At 39.2% G+C, this 24,216-nt stretch overlaps 1 protein-coding gene across 3 annotated transcripts in view; it reads left to right on the top strand.

Annotated features, from left to right (window-relative positions):
- Positions 1-24,216, top strand: part of LOC122809736 (capping protein, Arp2/3 and myosin-I linker protein 2-like) — a 1,549,910-nt gene that overhangs the window by 625,238 nt on the left and 900,456 nt on the right. The gene's annotated exons all lie outside the window — the stretch shown is intronic.

Raw genomic sequence — 24,216 nt, 5'->3', positions numbered from 1 at the left:
TTAGTAAGTCGCTTTTGTTGTTTGAAGATTTTAAAGCACTCAGTGTGTGAAGATACCAGACATGAAATAAATACCCTTTGCATTTGTTGAAGGTACATTATACAGATTGGGTGTTGTCATGATTATGTTATCATGTTAATGAAGTTAATGTACAAATTATGCAAATGTATTATTTTTGATGTGTGATTATTGTATTTAGTACTCTTACTTGACTTGTGTTGTTTCATAATGTGGGGAGCAGTTTAATGCTTAGAACTGGTGTAAATGTATAAGAAGCAATTCGTAATGTGCATCCTACTTATTAACTAGAATTAATTGTTTTTATGAAACACAAACACAGTTTTACACATTTCACTGTACTTACTTTTTCCATTATTTGGTTAATGCTGTTGCCTTATTGGCAATGCATTCTCTCAAATTCAAAAGGTTTACCACAATGTAGAAGCTTTATCTGAGAAAGTTTCCTCATTGTGGTAAATGTCTCAGATTTAGAGACCACTATTCCTCTATGGATTTCCTCTCATGGAGTCCTTAATGCAGACAGAGGTCTCAGAAGGGAAGATGCAATGTAACAATTGCCTCATATACACAGACAACCCTCTCCTCCTACCACCCAACAATACAACCTGTGAGAGATGCACTTATCTAGCCAAACTGGAGGTAAAGCTTTCTCCAACCAAGACTGTACTTGATAGTCAAGAGGAGATGGTAAACACTTGTACCACACCACATAGTCCCACTAAACCTACACCACCAAAAACCACACACATAAACACAGAAACATTTGCAAAGGCTGTCAATAATAATCTGCCAAGCAACAGAGACTTGCAAAGCAGAAACATAAGCAACCTCCACCCCCCAACACAACCCAAATGACACATAGCCCACAGACTCAGTGTGCCACTCAACCACAGCCCATAAGAGAAAACAACATACCCAACACATTAATCATAGGTGAATCTATAGTCAGGCACACTGATATCCCACTCACCAGTCTAAACAAGGAGAAGGTTACTGTTAGCTGCCTGTCGGGTGCCAGGATCCGCCACATAATCCATGCATTCAGGTCGCTCCACAACAAGTACAAATATGACTCAGGTCATTCACACCAATATGGACAATGACAGAGACGTACCTCCCCGGACTACATGAAAAAAGACATGGAAGAGCACTCTGATCTTGTAGTCCAGGCAGGTATGACCCTAGCCCTGAGTAGCATCCTGCCATTGCCCAGAATGATACTGCAGTACAAGGACAAAATGATTGACTTCAACAATTGGCTAAGCCTTTGGTGTCATTCTAAGGAGGTCCGGTATCTGTCTGCCTTGGATGACATGGTCAACAGACCACGATGCTTTGCCATAGATGGCCTGCACCAGTCACCCTTGGGATTCCGGATACTGGCTAAAGTTCTTGCCACCCCTATAGTGCCTTTATTAGGCAAGGTTCAAATGACAAATTCACCACCATAACAGGTACAGGCAAGCAAAAACTGAGGGTAATGCTACTCGATGCTAGAAGTCTAAACCTCAAAATGCACTCACTCAAGGCACTCCTTAAAATGGAGAACATCGATATCTGTGGAGTGACTGAGACCTGGTTCAAGGCTCCAGAGAGCAACCCTGCATTACCAGGCTATAACTCATACCACACCTTTCGGCCATCTAACCTGGACCGGAACACTAAAGGCAGAGGTGTGTCCATATTCATTAAGGATATCCATACCTCCAGGCTAGTTGTCCAGCATAATGCATCTAAGATTATTCAAGTGCAAGTAACTCTGGGAAAAACTGCAATCCAAATTGTAGCTTGCTAGGGATCCCCCACTATGCCACAGGATTCCCACTGCTCTTTTCTTGATATACTGGAAAATATTAGGGTTCAACCAGACACCCTAATAAAGGCAATTTCAACTACCCCACCATTAACTGGGAAACCTACTCATGTACCAACTCCTTCGCTCAACACTTTCTGGAATTCATAAATTCCAATGCACTGGATGAAATTATCCACACCCACACCAGGGGCAACACTATCCTTGACCTAGTCATCTCCAACATGAGTGACCGGTGCTCCACACCTGAAGTCAACTCCTTGTTTGTCAGATCCGACCATAAGCTAATCACCCTAGATATCCACATCCTACCCCCCCCCCCCCATTAAGGAAACCACTGTAAAAAATTTCAACAAAGCCAAATTCATGCTTCTTAAGACAGAAGTAGCGAATTGCATGACATCCATGCAGAAGGACAATACAGTTAAGATTGCTGAATCCTACACAAATGCACTCTATAAGCATTTACACGAGTGCATGGATCATTCTATTCCTAACAGTACCAAGACACCGTCCTTTGGAAAAAAGAAGCCAATCTGGTGGTCCCCTGCCATAAACAAACTCTACAACAGAAGGAAGTAACTGTTGCAAAAGAGAGTAAAATCCCATTAGTGGAGGAACTTCCTGGTCAGCCTCAGCAAGAAGCTGAGATCCTTCATAAAATCCTCCAAAGCTAGCTATGAAAACAAAATTGCCACTGATTCTAAGGACAAGCACAAAGCATTCTATAGCTATGTTAAAAATCTCAATGGCAACACCCACATCTGCTCTGAGTTACAGCACAATGGCATGAAAATTACAGATCCAACTAATACTGCCAACATTCTGGCAGATAGGTTCACTGCTAATTTTACCCCCCTCTCACCCCATATGTATACTGGAAGAATGCATAGTGCCTTTAGTCAGAACTATACAGGTAAAAACTGCACACTTTAAAGCCAAGATCACAGCATCCATGGGATGTGGGATAACCGTTGCTGTGTGCCACTCAGTGGGCACAAAGCCTGAGGTGAGGCTATGATTGAACATAGTACTTAGGTGGGGTGCCAGTTCATTCTGTAGTTCATGTAGAATGCAGCCTGGGATATTGTCAGGTCCCATGGATGCTGTGTTCTTGGCTTTGGAGAGTGTGGTTTTTACCTGTGCAGCCATGATTACAGGAACTTTGCATTCTTCCGGTATAGAGATGGGCATTTTAGGGGATGAGAGAGGGGTAAAGTTAGCACTGAACTTATCTGCCAGGATGTTGGCAATATCAGTTGGTTCTGTATATTTAGTGCCATTGTGCTGTAACTCAGAGCAGATCTGAGTGTTTGATTCTGAATGTCGGTGTTGTTGGTCTTGCATGGGAAATGAGAACTAATATTTTCCCTTTAAACGTCTGATTCTATTAATGCCCAGTAGAAGGCTTTTTCCATGTGTGTGTGTGTGTGTGTGTGCATATGTGTGTGTGTGTGTGTGTGTGTGTGTGTGTGTGTGTGTGTGTGTGTGTGTGTATGTTTGTGTGTGTGTGTGTGTGTGTGTGTGTGTGTGTGTGTGTGTGTGTGTGTGTGTGTGTGTGTGTGTGTGTGTGTATTTTGTATTTGTATTTTGTCCTATTAGGTAGACATTTATTGTTTACTGCCTCCATGGGACCAGATGGTGTCCCGGGCTGTGTCATATGCGAGCTCCAAAAGGAATTAACCCCGCATCTTAATACCCTTTTCAGTCTCAGCCTCTCCACAGGATATGTGCCCATAGAATGGCACACGGCAACGGTGGTCCCGCTACACAAGGGTGGGGCCACAACTGACCCTGGGAACTACCGACCAATAAGCCTGACCAGTCCAATCTGTAAGGCTATGGAGCGAATCATTATAGAACTCATAAATGGAGAGATTGGGAACGTCCAGTCACTGGACCCCACACAGTTCGGCTTTGTCAAGGGCAGATCATGCCTCCTGAACCTGGTGGATTTTTTTGAGACAGTTACTCAGGCTATAGATAAAGGAAAGGAGGTACACACGGCTTACCTTGACCTTGCTAAAGCATTTGACACCATTCCCCATTCAGGTATTATTGATAAGCTCACCAGCCTGGGCATAAACCCTTACGTCACAAGATGGATCACAAACTGGCTCTCAGACGGATCCCATAAAGTGGGATCTATGTCCAAATCCAAACCTGTAACGAGCGGTGTGTCTCAGGGCTCTGTCCTGGGGCCCCTCCTGTTTGGCATATACTTCTCAGAAGTACAGGCAAACACGGAAGGGCTGTGGCTGACTAAGTTTGCGGACGACTGCAAACTGGATGCTATAATAGAGTCTCCGGCCGACATGGAGATCCTCCAGAAGGGCCTAAATGAGACTGATGCATGGTGTCAAAGCCATGGTCTCAAGCTAAATGCAAAAAAATGCATAGTAATCCCCTTTGGAAAAAACAGAGTACCCGTAAACTACAACATAGGAGGTAATCCCCTGAAATCTGAAGAAGAAATAAGGGATCTGGCGACCCAAGTAGATAGTCAGCTTTCCTTTGATAACCATGTTGCCAAAGTGGTTAGAAAATCCTTCTATGTGACCCATCTGATCACGAAAGGGTTTGCATCAAGATCTAAGGATGTAATGGTGCCCCTCTACTCTTCCGTCATCAGACCCATTATTGAGTACAATGCACCAATTGGAATGTACCTGGCTAGACATCTCCAGCAGCTGGAGAGACCACAGAGGTACCTAACCAAGAGGATTACTGGCCTCAAGCAGTTGCTGTATGCAGCATGATTGAAAAAGCTAAAACTGTTCTCTGCTGCATACCGCTTTCTCAGAGGCGATCTCTGTCTAATGTGCAGAGCCATGTCCAACCCAGAATTGTTGAACATGCTCCATCTTAGCAAAACCAAATCTACTCGAGCTACATGCTCTAGGGATATAAACCTCAACACAACAATGAATAGAACATGCTGGAGGGATAGATTCCTGCAGAGACTTCCCTTACTATGGAACAGGGTCCCAATCTACATAAGACAGAGCCCCTCACTATCACTCTTCAAGAGGAACGTTGATGAGTGGATGGGTAACAGAAACTTCACACCAGGGATCACACCAACAGCACTACTAGATAGGGGCCAAGGGTACTAGCTGCTAGTACAAGGGTCTAGGGGACTACTAAAGGGGCGGTGAATACCGCACAAGGTGTCTGGGCTAATATATGCCTTTGGGAAGATAGCCCAGTACCAACCTATGAACCTATGAACCTATTGTAATATGAGCTATATGGAATTCAAACCGAGCTTTCTGAACTGTCTAAAGCCATTTTTCTTTTCTAATCTGGAGTAAGACCTTTCTGACTGTAGTGCACTTTGGACAGCTGCATTTTGTAGCAATAGATTTTTCATGCCTGTTCCTGTCTCAGTAGATGACACTCAAATTCTTCTACATCAACTGCAGTGCAGCCATACTTGCTGGCATTAGAATACTGTTATAACCCCCCATAAGTGCACTGTTGCCTATGAGTTGGGGGAGAGTTATAGTTAAGCATGTCTTTTAGTCATATGTTGGATTAGGAACGAACATGCAATGCAGAACTTTTATTGCACATACTTGTATGTGCTAATATCTGATGTGTCAGAGGCCACATTCACTGATGCAAGGGCATGAAATTTAGCACTTTTTCTTTTTAAACGTTAGCTTTTGTCACAATCAGTGGGTCCCTGCAAGTTTTTTGAAAGGTGTAGCTGAATTGCTTATTGTCGCTTAACGTGAAAGTTTGGTTGTATTTTCTGTGTTAACTCTGTTCTCTTGACCAAATTGTAGCAATTTAGTTTTGGTTTTGTGTCATTACAGAAGACATAATGAAGATTTGCTCTGGTTGTGACATCTTTTGACAATAACACAGGTTAGATGTCTGAATAAAGGGGTGTGAGAATTTTTTCACTTGGGCTAGAATACGGACATTGAAAATAATGGCTGACAAGATTCAGAAGAAATAAAAGGCGCAAATAAGAAAAGTAAGAGATCTCATCGTTCTGGTGCAAACATGAATCTATGGAAATCGGTGACTAATACTGCTTTTCAGGAATCTTCAGAACAAAAACTGTAACTTTGTGCCACAGCCAAGGGATTGATGTGGCATGGGTGACAATAAGCAGCTTCAAAACTAATCATCTCAAAAAACTGACAGAACAGATATTTATTCAGTAAACATGGATGAAATGTAACAGAAGTAATATAATGTTTTATGGAATTCAGATTGATATAGCAATAATCTACGCCTGGGTGTGGGTAATGCTGGATTTACCCACAGTTGGCGTGGTTTGGTCACGAGGGTGAAGCCCGAGGGACCAAACAAAGCCAACCGTGGGTAAATCCAGCATTACCCACACCCAGAAGTGGGTTATTGCTATTATACAATGACATTATTTAAGAAAAAAAATAATTCATTTTCTTAAATAATGGCATTGCATAATGCCTCCTTACTGCCCTTCCGCAGCTGTCTGGTATTCCGTGGCAGTTCTGATGTACTGCGCATGCGTATGCCTACGCAGTACATCAGAGCTGTGGGCAAAAGCAACAGAGAAAGCAAGATCTCTGTTGCTTTTTACAAACTGTTTCGCTATATTAAACCCATTTAACATAGCGAGACAGGTTTTTAAAAAAAAGCAACGGAGAAAGCAAGATCTCCGTTGCGTTTTACACACTGTGTCGCTATGTTAAAGGAGATCTCCGTTGCTTTTTTTAAACCTGTCTCGCTATGTTAAACTCCTTTAACATAGCGAGACAGTGTTTTAAAAAAAGACTTATACTAATGGAAAAAGTCCGGGCGACCGGACCTTTTTCCATTAGTATAAGTCAATTTACAACGTGCACGCTGACCAATCAGCGCGCACGTTTTGGAATATTAATGGGGGGTCATGGTATAATACTGGATTTTTAATGATTTGTTCAATTTGGTAGACTAAGATCAGCTCCCAAGACTCAACAAAAACAGCAGTGTATTTTCATCTTGTACCATGGTCTCTTAGGGGCTTCTTACATCTTACTGCATTCCTGTTCCTCTGTATCTGTGTTTGTCCTGATTAGGCCTCTATCTCTGTCTTATTGCTCTCAGCAAAGTCTTCACATGTGTAACAACTCTGTCAGAAAACCGATACCCCAGGGTAACTATTTGTTCATACTTTAAAACCTAACCCTCTCATTCTATTTACTTGCCATACATCTTAGATGAATTTGTTCTCAAAGTGCTCAATAAAATGAATATTAGACATCAGAATTGAGTATCCTCTCTATATTAAACAACTTATAGTATATAATCCAAACTTTTTAACATTTTATTTTTACATTTTTTGACTGCTTTCTTAGGCTGTGTGACAGTGGAGATGATACCACAGTTATGACACCCTTTATTAGGTGAGTCGTCCCGCTCCAGAGAAAAAAAAAGCCCCTTGTCTACCCAAGGTAGCATTGGTGCCACATCACATCATGACGATGAGTGGATATCGGGCTGGTGCTGTCAGACTGCCGCTGTATGGGATTTTGTTTAGATAGCCTAATGTTGCCTGCATGCTTGGATAGCACTCAAGGAATGGATGTCCCATGGGTTGTGCAAGGAAAGTCATCCACCTCAGCAGGTAACATAGTCTCCAAGAAACCCTGCTCATTTGTAAACAGATGTTTCTAAGTGGTATGTGGTCTCTATTAGGGATTATGTTGGAACGTGTGGCCCCAGGTCATACACCTGCCATGGGTTTGTTGTTCAAGTTTCACTGTTTATTTCAAGATTATCCAAAATTAATGTCACAGTCACACACTGTGAACAAAGGTAAATGTGCTTTATGGCTAACTAACTGTCAGGTAGGGTAATAAAACTTCTCAGAGTAACCGTACTGCAGTTTGCATTAGATACATACATACATAGATACATGCAAACATTTCAACCACAGGCATTAATGGCCTTCTAGCTTTCCAATATACCAAAATATGTGCTCCCATAATGTGTCCAGGCTGTTCTTAAAATATCTAAACTAATTCTTGCTTTAATGTGATTTGGTAGTCTATTCCATGCATCAGCTGCTCTCTCAGGCAACCAGTTAGTACACGTCTCATATCTACAGAACCCTTTTCATAGGTTGTCTGATGATTCTGTACTATTTTTTGATATCCCCAAACTTTCCCTGAGGTAGTTGTCTTTAAATGCCCGTTATAACTGAATAAGTTCTCCTCTGAAATATCATTATGAGCCTTTCCTAATAACTTAAATTTTCACACCCATGGATGCCCTTGGTGTATTTCCGCTCTACTCTTTCCAGTTTTCTCATACTTGTTATCTTATAAGGTTTCCATATTGTTATTCCATACTCAAGTTTGAGTCTAATGTAACTGACAAACAATTACTTTATCATTTCTGATTTCCTAGCTTTTATAAAATCTTTCATATGACCTATAGTTCTGTAACTATCATTAACCAGTTGGCTGACATGATTAGAAAAACTCAAAGTTGGATTTTCCCATAAACCCAGGTCCTTAAATGAGTCTACAGTTTCAATCAATGTGGCTACATTAAATAGTCACCTTTCAATTTATGTCTCCCAAATCTCATGTGCTTAGTTTTTGATGTATTTATCAGCATATTATTCTCCTGTGCCCAAATGGTCAATTTAGTCAAGTTCTTTTGCAGACATGCTTTATCTGTAACACATGTAATCAGTTTACCCATTTCAAGTCATCTGCATACAGACTGTAAAACACCTCAGATGAAAAAGATAGATCTGAAAGATACAATCTAAACAAGTATGGCCTGAGACAGAGTCCTGTGGGACACCCTGACTGTAACCAAGGATTTTGCCTGTCCAGTTTCTGTACGATACTTCCCATCTCCTGTTTTTAACCCATGCAGCTAACTATCAAGAGTACATCAATGCCTAGTTGGCCTAATTTATTGAGCAGTGTTTTGTGTATGACCCTGTCAAATGCTGAAGTTAACCTATATAGATTACATCACAGCACAATTTTTCATTCATAGATGTTATTACATTGTTCAAGAACATCATGTTACAGGTGGTAATAGATCTATTTTCAACATATGCAGGCTGATACATGGTTTTAAGTCCCATCCTTTCCAGTTTCGACAAGAACGTATCCAATATTACATTCTCCATTATTTTTCACAACATGAAAGTAAATATGAGGGTCCGTATGTCTCTGGGTTTGTCCTACTCCCCTGTTCCTTAAAGACAGGTTTAACAAGTGCATGTCTCCAATCTTGAATAATCTTCCCATATTTATATGACCTAGTAAATAATTGATATAATGGTACTGTACAGTCTTGCAAGTGTTCTCAGACCATTATTACTAATCTCCTCCCTGTGCTTTTTTTGGATCTGGTTTGCATAGTTCTTTTTCAATACAATCTAATTTGATTACAATATCTGGTTACCTGGATGTCACTAGGACAATTTATCAACCCCTCTGTGGAGCAAAACTGCTTTGCATAAGATTTTGTAAATATATTTATACTCTGTTGTACCTGAGAATAAATTTTAGGATATACTCACAGTTAATCAGTTTGTATGTCTTAACTCCTTCCACATCTTCTGTATCTATAAAATGGTTTCCTGTTATGCTCAATATCATTATATACATTTTCTTCACATTTTTTCTTGATTTTGTCTCACACTATGTTTCATTTGTCTGTCCAGCTTGTTTATTTCAAAGTTGTAATTTGACCTCTTGTCCTTGTCTTATATTTTTGTCTCTCACCTTAGTAAGGTATCTTGTTATGCCTAGATCCTGATGTTAAACGTTTTTATGATTTTTTTTTTGCATGAAAACGATTTTGCTTTCAAAACTTTTTCATTCCTTCTGCAGTTTTTCCTGAATATATCATTCCAATTAGTTTTACATGATTATTGACTTATAGTTTTACATGATTATTGATCTGATTCTATATAATCTGCTATTAATCTTCTGTGCAGTGGTTTAAAATTCAGGTTGGCAGAATTATCTAGCAACAGATTAACCTTTATAACCACGATTACTGCACATCGACAGTGGTAAACTTGACATTTAGTAACAGTACTTTCTTTAGGAGCACAAACAATGTCTAGTATGTTCTGTTCTCTGGTAGTTTTTTTTTTTACAATCTGAAGCAATTGCTGTTCTTGAGCATATGTGGTGAATAATTTCCTTACTAACATTGTTGAATCAGTCATTGCAGTACATTTCTGGTAAATTTAAGTCTCAAGCCAGTGTTATTTTCCCTCCTGTGTTTATATAAGAAATGTATAAATTCCTCTAGGTTATCAACGCTTGACTTTGGTGGTCTATACACTCCAACAATTGTTATATGTTCGAGGGTTGTGTTTACTGTAAGTTACACAACCTATAGTATTGATTTTATCATTGAACATGCAATAATCACAGGTCTTGTAACTATCTTTAATCCCTATCAAAACACCTCCACCTAAGTTTTTGTTAGAATGTATGTTACAGTAAAAACATTTATTCCCTGACACAACTGGTTTTCAGTCATTGGCTTTAACCATGTTTCACAAACAAAACTCAAGCATTATAGACAAGCTAACTACTTTAGGTACAAATCCTTTTATCTCCTACAGGATAGCCAGCTGGCTCACTGATAGGACCCAGGAGGTCAAAATAGGTGAGGCCACCTCCACCAAGAGGCCAGTTACTAGCAGAGTCCCTGAGGGCTCGGTACTGGTCTCACTCCTTTTTGGCATCTATTTCTCTGAAATGGAAGCAAATGCTGAAGGTTTATGGCTGAATAAATTTGCAGATAATTGCAAGCTGGGGGTTATCATTGACTCCCCTGCAGACATTAGCATTCTTCAAGAAGATCTATCTCTGACTAACAAATGTTGCCAAAGCTATAGTCTTAAACTCCAGTGCTAAGAAATGCATAACTGTATGGGAAGTCAACCATCGTAGCTAATTACCATGTTAATAATATGTTCCTAAGAGTTAACCCAGTGGTCCCAGATCCGGGTACATATGTAGACCACAGTGGTGAGAAAATCTTTTTATGTTATGGAAAACTTGACTAGGCTTAGAACTGCCCCCCAGGTAATTAGCTTAGTAACAGTCTATGAATCAATCTTGTGAGAATGTAGCAAATTTTCCAATTAAAATATATATATATATATATATATATATATATATATATATATATTATTAATGATCCTAGCATTAACAGCCATCAGAGATGCATCAAATGTTGCTATGTGTGAACTCCTAAATTTTCTACCTGTCAAAAATCCTACCTTGTGTTTGTCAAATATTGCAAAATATCTGGTGCAAGAATTTTCTTTCTTGATTTTAACAAGTGCACGCCATCCTCTCTGAACATGTGCCCAAACGTAGGCTCAGATTCTCTACACTTTTATATTTTTTATAACAGAACATGTTTTTTGTGTAGGCATTTATCCCAAAAATCTTTTCCTTCTTGGTGACCTGACTCTGCTCTCTGTATGTGGTTTGTGAAATATATATCCTAACACCCATACAGGTTATGCTATCTAAGAGAACTGTAAGTTCCCTATGAACAGTTAGACAGTCCTTGCAGATTAGATCATTTTACCGATATGAGTAAAAACAGAGCCATACTTCCTTACATTAAGGCATTATAAGGCCTGTCTGACATCCTTTGTTTTTGCACCCGGAAAGCATAACACTATTTAGGTTTCATTATCGTCTCTGCAAAGGTAAGTATCATTTCCTTTAATAACTGAATCTTATTGTTTCTGACCAGATCAGAATAATCTTCAACTTCTAATTCAGCAATATCTGCTCTATCAAGTGTTACAAAGGAATGATCTTCATCACCATTAGTCTTACTAATCCCACTGTTTTCATTGCTTATTACATTTGAAAGCATGCAATTCTCATCCAGCTGCCTTTGTACAGCCACACCTTGAGCCATGTAGTCAACGTCTGTCTTTTCCTGTTTTTTTTTTCTTACAGTAATGTTCTTCAGTCTTTCCACATTCAGTTTTGACTTCTTCCTTTTTACCTTACCCTTTCCTTCTCTTTTCTGACCTGACTCTGCTCTCTGTATGTGGTTTGTGAAATATATATCCTAACACCCATACAGGTTATGCTATCTAAGAGAACTGTAAGTTCCCTATGAACAGTTAGACAGTCCTTGCAGATTAGATCATTTTTACCGATATGAGTAAAAACAGAGCCATACTTCCTTACATTAAGGCATTGTAAGGCCTGTCTGACATCCTTTGTTTTTGCACCCGGAAAGCATAACACTATTTAGGTTTCATTATCGTCTCTGCAAAGGTAAGTATCATTTCCTTTAATAACTGAATCTTATTGTTTCTGACCAGATCAGAATAATCTTCAACTTCTAATTCAGCAATGGGTGCATGCTTGGATAGCACTCAAGGAATGGATGTCCCATGGGTTGTGCAAGGAAAGTCATCCACCTCAGCAGGTAACATAGTCTCCAAGAAACCCTGCTCCTTTGTAAACAGATGTTTCTAAGTGGTATGTGGTCTCTATTAGGGATTATGTTGGAACGTGTGGCCCCAGGTCATACACCTGCCATGGGTTTGTTGTTCAAGTTTCACTGTTTATTTCAAGATTATCCAAAATTAATGTCACAGTCACACACTGTGAACAAAGGTAAATGTGCTTTATGGCTAACTAACTGTCAGGTAGGGTAATAAAACTTCTCAGAGTAACCGTACTGCAGTTTGCATTAGATACATACATACATAGATACATGCAAACATTTCAACCACAGGCATTAATGGCCTTCTAGCTTTCCAATATACCAAAATATTTGCTCCCATAATGTGTCCAGGCTGTTCTTAAAATATCTAAACTAATTCTTGCTTTAATGTGATTTGGTAGTCTATTCCATGCATCAGCTGCTCTCTCAGGCAACCAGTTAGTACACGTCTCATATCTACAGAACCCTTTTCATAGGTTGTCTGATGATTCTGTACTATTTTTTGATATCCCCAAACTTTCCCTGAGGTAGTTGTCTTTAAATGCCCGTTATAACTGAATAAGTTCTCCTCTGAAATATCATTATGAGCCTTTCCTAATAACTTAAATTTTCACACCCATGGATGCCCTTGGTGTATTTCCGCTCTACTCTTTCCAGTTTTCTCATACTTGTTATCTTATAAGGTTTCCATATTGTTATTCCATACTCAAGTTTGAGTCTAATGTAACTGACAAACAATTACTTTATCATTTCTGATTTCCTAGCTTTTATAAAATCTTTCATATGACCTATAGTTCTGTAACTATCATTAACCAGTTGGCTGACATGATTAGAAAAACTCAAAGTTGGATTTTCCCATAAACCCAGGTCCTTAAATGAGTCTACAGTTTCAATCAATGTGGCTACATTAAATAGTCACCTTTCAATTTATGTCTCCCAAATCTCATGTGCTTAGTTTTTGATGTATTTATCAGCATATTATTCTCCTGTGCCCAAATGGTCAATTTAGTCAAGTTCTTTTGCAGACATGCTTTATCTGTAACACATGTAATCAGTTTACCCATTTCAAGTCATCTGCATACAGACTGTAAAACACCTCAGATGAAAAAGATAGATCTGAAAGATACAATCTAAACAAGTATGGCCTGAGACAGAGTCCTGTGGGACACCCTGACTGTAACCAAGGATTTTGCCTGTCCAGTTTCTGTACGATACTTCCCATCTCCTGTTTTTAACCCATGCAGCTAACTATCAAGAGTACATCAATGCCTAGTTGGCCTAATTTATTGAGCAGTGTTTTGTGTATGACCCTGTCAAATGCTGAAGTTAACCTATATAGATTACATCACAGCACAATTTTTCATTCATAGATGTTATTACATTGTTCAAGAACATCATGTTACAGGTGGTAATAGATCTATTTTCAACATATGCAGGCTGATACATGGTTTTAAGTCCCATCCTTTCCAGTTCCGACAAGAACATATCCAATATTACATTCTCCATTATTTTTCACAACATGAAAGTAAATATGAGGGTCCGTATGTCTCTGGGTTTGTCCTACTCCCCTGTTCCTTAAAGACAGGTTTAACAAGTGCATGTCTCCAATCTTGAATAATCTTCCCATATTTATATGACCTAGTAAATAATTGATATAATGGTACTGTACAGTCTTGCAAGTGTTCTCAGACCATTATTACTAATCTCCTCCCTGTGCTTTTTTTGGATCTGGTTTGCATAGTTCTTTTTCAATACAATCTAATTTGATTACAATATCTGGTTACCTGGATGTCACTAGGACAATTTATCAACCCCTCTGTGGAGCAAAACTGCTTTGCATAAGATTTTGTAAATATATTTATACTCTGTTGTACCTGAGAATAAATTTTAGGATATACACACAGTTAATCAGTTTGTATGTCTTAACTCCTTCCACATCTTCTGTATCTATAAAATGGTTTCCTGTTATGCTCAATATCATTATATACATTTTCTTCACATTTTTTTCTTGATTTTGTCTCACACTATGTTTCATTTGTCTGTCCAGCTTGTTTATTTCAAAGTTGTAATTTGACCTCTTGTCCTTGTCTTATATTTTTGTCTCTCACCTTAGTAAGGTATCTTGTTATGCCTAGATCCTGATGTTAAACGTTTTTATGATTTTTTTTTTGCATGAAAACGATTTTGCTTTCAAAACTTTTTTCATTCCTTCTGCAGTTTTTCCTGAATATATCATTCCAATTAGTTTTACATGATTATTGACTTATAGTTTTACATGATTATTGATCTGATTCTATATAATCTGCTATTAATCTTCTGTGCAGTGGTTTAAAATTCAGGTTGGCAGAATTATCTAGCAACAGATTAACCTTTATAACCACGATTACTGCACATCGACAGTGGTAAACTTGACATTTAGTAACAGTACTTTCTTTAGGAGCACAAACAATGTCTAGTATGTTCTGTTCTCTGGTAGTTTTTTTTTTTTTTACAATCTGAAGCAATTGCTGTTCTTGAGCATATGTGGTGAATAATTTCCTTACTAACATTGTTGAATCAGTCATTGCAGTACATTTCTGGTAAATTTAAGTCTCAAGCCAGTGTTATTTTCCCTCCTGTGTTTATATAAGAAATGTATAAATTCCTCTAGGTTATCAACGCTTGACTTTGGTGGTCTATACACTCCAACAATTGTTATATGTTCGAGGGTTGTGTTTACTGTAAGTTACACAACCTATAGTATTGATTTTATCATTGAACATGCAATAATCACAGGTCTTGTAACTATCTTTAATCCCTATCAAAACACCTCCACCTAAGTTTTTGTTAGAATGTATGTTACAGTAAAAACATTTATTCCCTGACACAACTGGTTTTCAGTCATTGGCTTTAACCATGTTTCACAAACAAAACTCAAGCATTATAGACAAGCTAACTACTTTAGGTACAAATCCTTTTATCTCCTACAGGATAGCCAGCTGGCTCACTGATAGGACCCAGGAGGTCAAAATAGGTGAGGCCACCTCCACCAAGAGGCCAGTTACTAGCAGAGTCCCTGAGGGCTCGGTACTGGTCTCACTCCTTTTTGGCATCTATTTCTCTGAAATGGAAGCAAATGCTGAAGGTTTATGGCTGAATAAATTTGCAGATAATTGCAAGCTGGGGGTTATCATTGACTCCCCTGCAGACATTAGCATTCCTCAAGAAGATCTATCTCTGACTAACAAATGTTGCCAAAGCTATAGTCTTAAACTCCAGTGCTAAGAAATGCATAACTGTATGGGAAGTCAACCATCGTAGCTAATTACCATGTTAATAATATGTTCCTAAGAGTTAACCCAGTGGTCCCAGATCCGGGTACATATGTAGACCACAGTGGTGAGAAAATCTTTTTATGTTATGGAAAACTTGACTAGGCTTAGAACTGCCCCCCCGGTAATTAGCTTAGTAACAGTCTATGAATCAATCTTGTGAGAATGTAGCAAATTTTCCAATTAAAAAAAAAATATATATATATATATATATATATATATATATATATATATTATTAATGATCCTAGCATTAACAGCCATCAGAGATGCATCAAATGTTGCTATGTGTGAACTCCTAAATTTTCTACCTGTCAAAAATCCTACCTTGTGTTTGTCAAATATTGCAAAATATCTGGTGCAAGAATTTTCTTTCTTGATTTTAACAAGTGCACGCCATCCTCTCTGAACACGTGCCCAAACGTAGGCTCAGATTCTCTACACTTTTATATTTTTTATAACAGAACATGTTTTTTGTGTAGGCATTTATCCCAAAAATCTTTTCCTTCTTGGTGACCTGACTCTGCTCTCTGTATGTGGTTTGTGAAATATATATCCTAACACCCATACAGGTTATGCTATCTAAGAGAACTGTAAGTTCCCTATGAACAGTTAGACAGTCCTTGCAGATTAGATCATTTTTACCGATATGAGTAAAAACAGAGCCATACTTCCTTACATTAAGGCATTATAAGGCCTGTCTGACATCCTTTGTTTTTGCACCCGGAAAGCATAACACTATTTAGGTTTCATTATCGTCTCTGCAAAGGTAAGTATCATTTCCTTTAATAACTGAATCTTATTGTTTCTGACCAGATCAGAATAATCTTCAACTTCTAATTCAGCAATATCTGCTCTATCAAGTGTTACAAAGGAATGATCTTCATCACCATTAGTCTTACTAATCCCACTGTTTTCATTGCTTATTACATTTGAAAGCATGCAATTCTCATCCAGCTGCCTTTGTACAGCCACACCTTGAGCCATGTAGTCAACGTCTGTCTTTTCCTGTTTTTTTTTTCTTACAGTAATGTTCTTCAGTCTTTCCACATTCAGTTTTGACTTCTTCCTTTTTACCTTACCCTTTCCTTCTCTTTTCAAAAATGCGTTTTTCTGTAGACTGAAGGTTTTCTGATAAATTACAGGGAATGACAACAGTGTTCTGTGTTACTTAACAAAGCAGTGCCCTTTCAGTATGTATTCTCTTTGATTTATAGGCATTTATCAGTTTCTGTTTCTTCCTTATTATTTATTGTGAACGTCTTCCTTTCTTTTTTTCTTTATTTTCTTTTGTATACTTGGAATCCTCAGATTCTTGAATACTTGGATCCAGCATTGCAAAGTTGTCAGTGGTATTATTGTGTTCAGTAGCGGCTGAGTGGTCTTTACAGACAATAGACATCCTTTCCTAAATGAGTTCTATTTTCTCTTTGTCTAACATTATTTATCTCTTCAGTTCAGTCATTAATATGTGTAACAACAGTTCTCCAAGCTGCAATCGTCATCAGTAAGTCTAGATTTACTACTAATAATACTGCCAATCATTAGTGGACCGGAGTTCCGCTATGGCGACCCCTAACCGGGAAAAGCCGAAAAGACAAACAAAATGGTAAGCAAATAATCTAACTTTTGACATGAGGAACACAGATCACCAGTGTTATCAGGTGTTACCTTTAAATATAAATAGCATTAAGTACACTGTGTAAGATAATTGTGCTTTAGCAAATCATTAACGCAATAGTCATTTAAGGAATCCATATTCCACTGCAAATGAATAAAGAATTCTAAAGGAAAAGACTAATCAAAATCAGTTACCACAGAATTCAAAGAGAATTTAAATCAACTTCTATGAGAAAAATCACACAAACAATACACGTCTAAGTATTATATTAAGTACAGTAAAGTTGCTACTCTGTACAAGTTGTGAAAGTCACACAAAAGCTAGAATTCCTTTACATCACTAGCTTCTGCTCAGTGCCATTCACACCTCTTTTTAACATTAAACATCAGTAAATCACAAACTAACAAAGTAAAAAACACTTGTTTGCAGGTCTTTGTGCCCACAGCAGAACTGCAACAAAATATAAAAAACAAAAAGTGGACACAGGCTAGGCTCCAGGTTAAAACAGCTTTAATAAGGCACAAGCGCTTTCAAATTTGCTTCTTCAGGTGCATAAAACAAACTAAAGTCAGGCATTTAAACATTGCTAATAACATCATATGACAATCATTCATCACATGACTTAATACAACCAACCTAATGCTATAGTATTAAAGCTATATGGTAACAACAATATTGCTGTCAATAAAATACGTAAAACATTTTTTTTTTTTTTTTATAAAATATATATTTTAAAAATACACAGCAGAACTGCAACAAAATATAAAAAAATCACTGAACCCACAGACATTGCCAACATACTGGCAGACAGGTTCAGTGCAAATTCCCCCCCCCCCCCCAAAAGGAGAAATATCTATCCCACCAGAGTCTAGCCTCCCAAACATCTCAGATGCCCAGGTGAGAGCTGCTCTCTCTAAAGCAAAAAACACAGCATCAATGGGACCGGACGGTGTCCCTGGCTGTGTGCTACATGAACTCAATGAGGAACTAAACCCACACATAAGGCTGCTGTTTAATCTTAGCCTTACTACAGGATACGTACCCAAAGAATGGCGTACGGCAACTGTGGTCCCACTCCACAAAGGCGGTGCTTCTACGGACCCTTGAAATTACCACCCCATAAGCTTGACGAGCCTTGTCTGCAAAGCTATGGAGAGGATCATAATGGAACTCATAAATAAAGACATTGGGGACCTACAGACACTGGATCCTACCCAATTTGGCTTTGTCAAGGGCAGATCCTGCCTCTTGAACTTGGTCGACTTTTTCGAAACAGTCACTAAGGCCATTGATGAGGGTAAGGCAGTTCACACAGCCTACCTTGACCTAGCAAAAGCGTTCGACACAATACCCCACTCGGGCATCATAGAAAAGCTCACCAGCTTAGATGTAAACCCATATGTCACAAGATGGGTTGCAAACTGGCTCAAGGACAGAACACACAGGGTTAGAGTTGCTGGTGCCATGTCAGACTCTAAACCGGTCACGAGCGGTGTCCCACAGGGCTCAGTCCTGGGCCCCCTCTTGTTCGGCATTTATTTTTCTGAAGTGCAGGCAAACATAGGGGGATTGTGGCTGACAAAATTTGCAGATGACTGCAAACTGGGCACCATAATTGACACTCCATCAGACACAGACATCCTCCAGAGAGGTCTCATAGAAATGGATAACTGGTGCCAGAGCCATAGCCCTAAGCTAAATGCCAAAAAATGTATAGTCATACCCTTTGGGAAAAACAAGGTAACCCCTAATTACCACATAGGTGGTAATCCATTAAACACGGAAGAAGTTATCAGGGACCTGGGGACCCAAATTGACAGTAACCTCTCTTTTGACACTCACATTGCCAAAGTGGTTAGGAAGACCTTCTACATTGCCCACCTGATCATGAAGGGATTCACATCCAGATCAGGAGAGGTCATTGTACCCCTGTACTCTTCACTTATCAGACCAATGATTGAGTACAACACCCCATTCGGAATGTACCTTACCCGACACCTGCAGCAGTTGGAAAGACCCCAAAAGTTCCTCACCAAAAGGATAAAGGGGCTCAAACATATGTCATACGATGCCCGACTGAAGAAACTCCAGCTCTATTCAGTCGCATACCGTCTGCTCAGAGGTGATCTGTGCCTGACATACAAGGCCATGTCCAACCCAGAATTAATGGACATGCTCCACCTCAAAAAATCCAAATCCACCAGAGCCACGAGAGCAAGAGACTTAAACCTCAACACGGATATAAATATGATGTGCTGGAGGGACAGATTCATCACCCAGAGACTCCCTACACTATGGAACAGAATCCCAGTCCATGTGAGGCAGAGCCCCTCACTGACTCTGTTCAAGAGAAATCTTGACGAGTGGATGGGAGATCGTAGGTTTACCCCGGGAATCATCTCTGTGTCACTGCTGGACAGAGGCACAGCAAACTAATGGGTATAGTATTCTCATCCTAAGGGGTGGTGAAAGCCACACACACTCTGGCTAGGCTTATAAATGCCCTAGGGCAGATAGCCTAGTATGAACCTATGAACCTATGCAGAGGCCTGGACTTTAACTTTGGTCTCAATGGTATCTGTTCATTGAGGCCATGTCCCATATCAGCTCTAGACATAGCTATCCATCTAGCTTCCAGTTCCTCTGTTTTATTGAGTATATCCCCTCCCCTCAAACTTTCAAAACTTCTGGCAACACCCATAAAATTAAACTTATGCTGAGTATTGGTATTCGTGACATGTTTGGCCAAGTCATTACTTCTACTCTGTTTGCCTGTGTGATAAATATGTTCTTTAATCCTCTCTTTGAGGGTACATTCTGTTTTCCCAATATAAAATTTCTTGCCTACTATACAGTACTCCAAGTACACTATATGCTGTGTATCACATGTAGCCTGTATTTTAAATTTATATTGCCGATTCTGGTCTGGATGTAAAAATTCATTGTTTGTGTCTATATAACCACAATATAAACATTTACCACGCGGTTTAGTGCCCATTCCACCCATAGGTATTTTCTTTTTTCTGGGTATACATAAGTGTCTCTTCAAAGATTTTTGATTTCTAAACAAGAACTTAGGTTCATTCTCTATCCATTTTGAGACTGCCTTATTTGTAGTAAGTATCCCCCAATGTTTACGTATGATATTCATATATGATCCAACATCATTAGAGTAACTTAATGGCACTTTTAACTTATGTATAGCACCACTGGTTCCCTTATCTTCAGACCATCTATCCGAATAATAGGGTCTAGCCTTAGTATGTCGCAATCTGACCACATCTTGAGCCTGTTTTTGTATATCAATCTCACTATAGCCTCTTGCCAAAAGTTCATTCTTTGTGATTATTAGTTGTTGATGAAAATCTGTATCCCTCACATTCAGTCTAGAGGCTCTGAAAATCTGATTCCTGATGACATTATCAAAAACATATGTGGGGTGCATACTGTCTCTATTTAAAAGATGGTTAACATGACAGTCTTTCCTGTACAAACATGTATATATACCCCCTTTTTCAACATTAACTTGGACATCCAAGAAGTTTATTTGCTCATACGCAGGAACAGATGTCAACTTCAAAAATGTGGTAGTTCCATCTAAATACCTTTGAGATTCTAGAAACTTCTCTTCTGTGCCAGCCCATAAAATAAAAAGATCATCTATAAATCTACAAAAAAACAGTATGTAATCCTGATATGGACCACTCAGTAAACATACATGGTCCCATACAACCATGACAGCATTGGCATAGCTATTGACACAAGATGGTGCCCATAGCTACGCCATTATGCTGCCAGTATAGATCATCACCAAACAGGAACACATTATTTTCCAAGATAATACTCAATAAATTCTTAATTAATAAGATTTTACTTTCAGAAAAATCAGAATGCATTTCCATAAACTTGGTTAAACTTTCCAATCCTATCGTATTGGGTATAACGGTAAAAAGAGAAACTACATCAGGCGTGACCATTAGGAAACGTTCAGTGGGGCTATTAATACTGAAAGTGTGGAGATCTCTCAAAAAATGTTCCGTATCTCTCAACACATGTTTTCTACCATTTAAAAGTGGTCTTAAACTCTTTTTACTGGAAATGGATGCTGGCTCAGTGCACTAGCTTCCACCGAACACACTAGGTCTCATGGGTGGATCAATGGTGCTCTTATGTAATTTAGGCAAACCTTGAATAATGGGTGTAGTAGGGGAAGCAACCATGAAATAATGCAACCAAGAAATAATACAATTGGTTATCTATCATGCCTTTAAAAAACATATCTTTTAACTGCCCATGCACTTTATCTATGACCGACTTAACACTGTTATGATGTAATTTCTCATAATAAACATCATCCTTCAACATACATAACATAACATAACTGAATCATACTTGCTTTTAGCCATAATAACTATAGGTCCTCCCTTATTGGCAGGCCTAATTATTATTCTCTCGTTATTCTGTAAACTCAATAAAGCTTCATTGCTCTTGTTTGGTTAAATTGTAAGTTTTCTGCCCTTTATATTGTCTCTGTCTGTTATAGTCACTTAATTTATGTACATCCTCAATGCACATTCTTTCAAAGGCATTTACTAATGGACTGACAACAGGAATATACGTACTAGGTTTTTTACATACATTAATACCCTGCATTTGTGTAGTGTCTGATTCTTTAAATTGCATTTTTAACATTAAATTGCAAGTGAGCATCTTTATATCAAAAATAACATCTGCAAAATCAGACCTACCAGTAGGTATAAAAGACAGTCCTTTCTCTAATAAATTGAACTCATCTCTCCACAACATATAACTGGATAAGTTCCATACTAAGTCTTTTTTTGATTCAAGAAGGTTTTCTTTATATTGTACGGGCTCTCGTTCATCCCATTGTGTATCCGCTCCTGCTGCGGCCTCTGTTCTGTTGTCTTAATGCAGGCAGCTTCTGTTCTCTTATAGGCAACAGGAACTTCAGTGACTATACGCCCCTGTTGTCTAAAAAATCACTATTAACAGTGTTGACCATATCTTGCTTCTTTGTAGAGCTGAAATCAAGTATTTCTTCTGGTGCATTGTGAATCTGTGCTATGACTTGCACAGTTTTTCTCCTTGCCCCCAAATCCTTCATTACAGCTTCTTGTGTATGAGTGATGTCATTCGTCAACATCGTATTTGCCCGAGAAACGGTATTTTGATTGGATACTGAAGGCAAGGATGCGGAATTAGGTGAAACACCAGTTTCCCTGCCATACACTGTATTACAGGTGCATAGGTAGGTACTAGGCTATCGGCCCTATACAATGGGCCTAAACAAGCTTATCCAAAAAGGTACCCTGGCTTTCGCCACCCAAGAAAATGATTTTCTTGTGCCCCTGTTGAGCAGAGCCACAGAGGTGATCCCCAGGGTGAATTTCCTATTTCCCTTCCAATCATCAAGATTTTTCTTGAAGAGTGCTAATGAGGAGCTTTGTTTGATATAGATAGGAAGTTTGTTCCAGAGTATGGGAAGTCTCTGGGACAGGAATCTATCCCTCCAGCATGTTCTGTTTATTGTGGTGACAAGGTTTAGGTTCCCTAGAGCGTGTAGCTCGGAGGGATTGGGATTTCTTTAAGTGGAACATGTCCAATGGGTTTGACATAGCTTCGTATGTTAGGCAGAGATCGCCTCTGAATAAGCGATATATGACGGAGTAAAGCTGGAGTTTTTTGAGACGGTCTGCGTAGGGCATCTGTTTGAGGCCAGTAATCCTCTTTGTGAGGTATTTCTGCGGCCTCTCCAGTTGTTGTAGATGTCTTGTGAGGTACATACCAAAAGGGGCATTGTACTCTATAATGGGTCTAATGAGTGATGAGTAGAGGGGAACAATGACCTCTTTTTTCCCAGATGAGAAACCTTTTGTGATGAGGTGTGCCACGTAGAAGGATTTCCTGACTACTGTGGTGGTGTGATTATCAAAGGAGATGCTACTGTCCACCTGTGTCCCAAGGTCTCTTGAAACACTGTTAAATAGACTACCACCTATGTGGTAGCTCCTGGATACAGAATTTTTACCACAAGGGATGACAGTGCACTTTTTGGCATTGAGCTTGAGGCCATGGCTTTGACACCAGGTATCTGTCTCATTGAGGCCCTTTTGTAGGATGTCCACATCATTAGGAGTTTCAATTATGGTTCTTAGTTTGCAGTCATCTGCGAACTTTGTTAGCCAAGGACCTTCTGTGTTAGCCTGTACTTCAGAAAAGTAGATACCAAACAGGACAGAACCCAGGACTGAACCCTGTGGTACTCCACTTATCACAGGTCTGAAGTTGGATTTGGAGTCTGCTATTATCACAGTGTGGGTTCTGTCAGTGAGCCAGTTGTCAACCCATCTTGTGACATAGGGATTTATACCTAGTTTAGTGAGTTTATCTATAATTCCAGAGTAATGGATGGTGTCAAAAGCCTTGGCGAGATCTAGATAGCCTGTGTGAACCACCTTACCCTCATCTACGGCTTTGGTGACTGCTTCAAAGAAGTCAATCAGGTTTAGGAGACATGATCTGCCTTTTACAAACCCAAACTGGGTGGGGTCCAAAGTTTGGAGATCACCACTGTCTTTGTTTATAAGTTCCATGATGATATGTTCCATGGCCTTGCAGATCAGGCTCGTTAGGCTAATGGGGCAGTAGTTCCCAGGGTCCGTGGTGGCTCCCTATTTGTGAAGTGGGATAACCATCACTGTGCACCATTCAGTGGGCGCAAAGCCTGAGGTGAGGCTATGATTGAACATGGTGCTTAGGTGGGGTGCCAGTTCATTCTGTAGTTCATATAGAATGTAGCCTGGGATATTGTCAGGTCCCATGGATGCTGTGTTCTTGGCTTTTGAGAGTGTGGCTTTTACTTTTGCAGCCGTGATTACAGGATCTTTGCATTCTTCTGGTATAGAGATGGGCCGTTTAGGGGGTGATGGGGGGTAAAGTTAGCACTGAACCTATCTGCCAGGATGTTGGCAATATC

The sequence above is a fragment of the Protopterus annectens genome, chromosome 8.part0, assembly GCF_019279795.1.
Source record: "Protopterus annectens isolate FY-2018-M chromosome 8.part0, PAN1.0, whole genome shotgun sequence".
Taxonomy (NCBI): Eukaryota; Metazoa; Chordata; order Ceratodontiformes; family Protopteridae; genus Protopterus; species Protopterus annectens.
This window is presented reverse-complemented; position numbering and strand designations above follow the sequence as displayed.